Genomic DNA, 4313 nt, shown 5'->3' with positions numbered 1-4313 from the left:
TATCCTCTGAGCCATTCCTACCCTGTAATCTCTGAAATCACTTAACACACATATCAAGGCATCTAATGGTAATAAGAGAGGATTAATAATAAGCAAATATAAGATCAAAGAAGCATGTTTTAAATCATAGCACAAAACCAGGAAAGAAAATGTAAAACATGCAAATAGTATGAATAAGTGGGTAAAGAGTTGATAAAAACCACTCAATTGAGTACAAGATAAACCATAAAATAGTGGTTTATCAATGACTTACTACAGTATATTGATCGGAGATAGCAGACCATGGAAAACAACAGTAATGCCACTCTAAATGGTCTGAACGCTACTTTGCAAGCTCTTGTCTCCCAGATAGGATCAATGAATAACTCTAATGCCAGGGCATCTTGGCCAGTTTCACTGACCTTTTCTTTACTGTTTTTAGGTTAGTTTCATGCATTTCTGTAGGAAATAAGCTAGTTTTGGGTAGACATTCACTTATGCCTTGATTCAAGCATATATTGTGCATTTTACATAATTTCATGAGGATTTTGCATAAGTTTAGTGACAAATATTATGTTGCATTACTCATGACTTGGACTAGAGCTTTGATGCACTTTATTGCTTGATTTCAGGACCAAAAAGGAAGCAAGAAAAGGGGAGGTAACTTGCAAGGTTAATGAGAAAAGTGATTGCCAATAACACTCTCAAAAAATCCATCAATGCCCACGTTAGAGAGTCATGTTAACTAAGTTAACGTGAACTCTAACGTGGAGAAGAGAAGTTGAGCCAACGTTAGTGACACTTAACATTGTCACTAACGTTGGCAATTACTCATAAGTGGCCACGTTAGAAGCCACGTTAACCTAGTTAACGTGGCCTCTAACGTTAAGGGGGGAAGAGAAGCCAACGTTAGTAACACTCAACATTGTCACTAACGTTGGCCTATGGTGCAAAGTACCACGTTAACTCCCACGTTAACTTGGTTAACATGGGAACTAACGTAAAGGATGAAGAGTTGTCAACAACGTTAGTGACACTCAACATTGTCACTAACGTTGAAGCAACCACACAACCCCCAAGAGTCACGTTAACTTCCACGTTAACTTGGTTAACGTGGAAGCTAACGATGAGGAATGAAGGATGAGCCAACGTTAGTGACACTCAACATTGTCACTAACGTTGGGATAGCTAAAGATGGACACGTTAGAAGCCACGTTAACCTAGTTAACGTGGACTCTAACGTGAGACCCAGGGGCACATTGGAACGTTAGTGACAATGTTAAATGTCACTAACGTTCTCGCAAGTTGGCAAGGGCCACGTTAGAAGCCACGTTAACCTAGTTAACGTAAGCTTTAACGTGAAACAAGAAGGGGCACACTGGAACGTTAGTGACAATGTTGAGTGTCACTAACGTTCTCGAAGGATTAACAAGGCAACGTTAAAAGCCACGTTAACCTAGTTAACGTGGGTTTTAACGTGAGGTAAAGGGCTGCATTGGAACGTTAGTGACAATGTTAAGTGTCACTAACGTTCCCGAACTTATACTTTCACTAAATGATTAACACCCCTTACGCCCTGAGCTGAAGTGTCTGCCCACTTAGCACTTTCTCTCTGCAAGTAAAGCCAAGCCCAAATAAAGAAAAGAACTGCTTCAAACTCAAGATCCAAAGGCCCAAGACTTAAAGAGTAAACTAGAAGCTGAGAAGAGTAGTATATATAGGAGTAGCTTTGAATTGAGAAAGGAGTTCTGGAGGTTGGGAAATAGAGAACTACTCTCTGTATATTTTACTTTTCTTTACAATTTCTAGTTTTATGATGTATTCTCCATCTTTGTTTTCATTTTCAAGAGCTATGAACAACTAAACCCCTTTCATTGGGTTAAGGAGCTCAGTTGTAATTTGATGGATCAATACTAATTTTCATTATTCTTCTTCTATCTTTCCTCTTGATTTTACTTGAAAGCTTTTGATCTTCATCCAATTGAGTAGTTATCTTGGAAGAGAAGCTATTCAAACTTTTATCTCTTTTGAACCTTGAAAGAGGAATGAAGAGATCAAGCTAGAAATGCTTTCTCATGCTGGACCAAATTGGGTTTGGATGGGTATGTGACTATAACCCTCTCAATACTTGGTTTGGGAAATGCATGTGGTATAATCAGTGACCATACTTCATCTCTTCTCATGAGCAATTGACCAAGGAATTGGCTATTGATCAAGATTTGAGAGATTAAATTGCAAGAAATTGTAATTCAATCACTTAAGATTGCCAAGGAGATCAATGAGTGCATTGATTGAGGAAGAGATGAAAATGAACTTGATCCGGAGAATTGCAACATCTCCTAAGCCCAATGAACTCCCTATCTCTGATCTTACCCATTTTCTTTAATTTCTGCCATTTTCTTTTATGAGCAAATCCCCCATTCCCATTTACAATTCTGCAATTTATTTTTAGTCATTTACTTCCAGTCCTTTAATTCTAGCATTTACTTTTCTGTTATTTACATTCTCGCCATTTTATTTTCTGCAACTCTCAACCCAAATTCTGGATCCGCTCAACTAGAACATTCTTCTAATTAAAGTTGCTTGATCAATCAATCCCTGTGGGATTCGACCTCACTCTATTGTGAGTTTTTACTTGACGACCACTTCGGTACACTTGCCGAAGGGAGATTTGTTGAGAGACAAGTTTTCCGTGCATCAAGTTTATGGCGCCGTTGCCGGGGATTGATTGTGCATCAACAATGATTAAATTGGAAGATCACTAGATTGAGCATTTTTCTTTTTTGAATTTCATTTTCTGTTTGAGTGATTTACTTTTTGTTTTAGTTTAACTTCTTCCCTTTCCCCTCTACTCTGTTGTTTTTTTTCTTTGTTATTTTCAATTCTGTTTGCTAACCCACTAACTGTTTGATATATTGCATCACCCACAACTAACAGCAATTCTGACACAAATACTATCTGCACCCATTTTCTTTGCTTGTACTTGTTGGTTGTATGACAGGGAGAAGAAGCGGGGCTTCAACTTCCTTTGATTCTGAACCTAAGAGAACCTTCCTTAGACTAAGGAGGGAGGCAAAAGAAAAACGTGTAGTTGGTGCTGAAGAAGAGGAGGAACACTTTGAGGAATACTTTGAACCCAACATAGAAGAAAACATGGAAAATCATCATGAAGAAGAGACTCACAACCATGGCAGAGGAGGTGGAGCAAATCATGCTGGGGAGGATAGAAGAGTTCTGGGCTCTTACATCAATCCAAACCCAGGCAATTATGGAAGTAGCATCCAAAAGCCAACAATTCATGCCAACAACTTTGAACTTAAACCACAGCTCATCACCCTTGTTCAGAACAACTGTTCGTTTGGAGGAGGTGTTCAAGAAGACCCCAATCAACATTTGACCACCTTCCTGAGAATATGTGACACAGTGAAATCTAATGGTGTTCATCCTAACGCCTATAGACTGCTCTTATTTGCTTTCTCACTCAGGGACAAGGCAGCCAAGTGGCTGGAATCCTTCCCAAGGGAGAGCTTGACAACTTGGGAGGATGTGGTGAACAAATTCTTAGCAAGATTCTACCCTCCTCAACGAATCAATAGGCTGAGAGCTGAGGTCCAAACTTTCAGGCAACAAGATGGTGAGACTTTGTATGAAGCATGGGAGAGGTTCAAGGACTTAACGAGGAGGTGTCCACCTGACATGTTCAACGAATGGGTGCAGCTGCACATTTTCTATGAAGGGTTCTCTTATGAGTCAAAGAAGGCCGTAGACCATTCATCTGGAGGATCCTTGAACAAGAAGAAGACCATTGAGGAAGCCATAGATGTTATTGAAACAGTAGCAGAAAACGACTACTTCTATGCTTCCAAAAGAGGGAACACAGGAGGAGTGATGGAGCTAAACAATGTAGATGCTCTGTTGGCCCAAAACAAGCTCATTACCCAGCAGCTGGCTGACCTCACCAAGAAGATGGAGAGGAACCAAGTAGCAGCAATTTCCACTTCATCAACAACACAAGAAGGAGTGAATGAAGAAGCAGAGGGGAGTCAAGAGCAAGCCAACTACATTGGGAATTCACCAAGGAAAAATTATGATCCATACTCCAAGACTTACAACCCTGGATGGAGAAACCACCCAAACTTTGGGTGGGGAAGTGAGCAAGATCAAAACCAAGACCAGAGACGTTACAACTCCAACAACAATGCAGCTCACCAGCAATTCACCCAGAGGACATCTCAACACCCCCACAATGACACGTCTCCAAACACTTATCAAAACCAAAACAGCACATCTGCTCCGAATCACTCATCAATTGATGACAAGCTCTCTAAGATTGA

At 40.1% G+C, this 4313-nt stretch overlaps 1 non-coding gene across 1 annotated transcript; it reads right to left on the bottom strand.

Annotated features, from left to right (window-relative positions):
• Window positions 1-3573: 3573 nt before the first annotated feature.
• On the bottom strand, window positions 3574-3677 carry LOC112773364 (small nucleolar RNA R71). Its single transcript, XR_003187918.1, has one exon. It is a non-coding gene; the product is annotated as a small nucleolar RNA R71 (small nucleolar RNA).
• Window positions 3678-4313: the final 636 nt, after the last annotated feature.

The sequence above is a fragment of the Arachis hypogaea genome, chromosome 18 (genome assembly GCF_003086295.3).
Source record: "Arachis hypogaea cultivar Tifrunner chromosome 18, arahy.Tifrunner.gnm2.J5K5, whole genome shotgun sequence".
Classification (NCBI taxonomy): Eukaryota; Viridiplantae; Streptophyta; class Magnoliopsida; order Fabales; family Fabaceae; genus Arachis; species Arachis hypogaea.
This window is presented reverse-complemented; position numbering and strand designations above follow the sequence as displayed.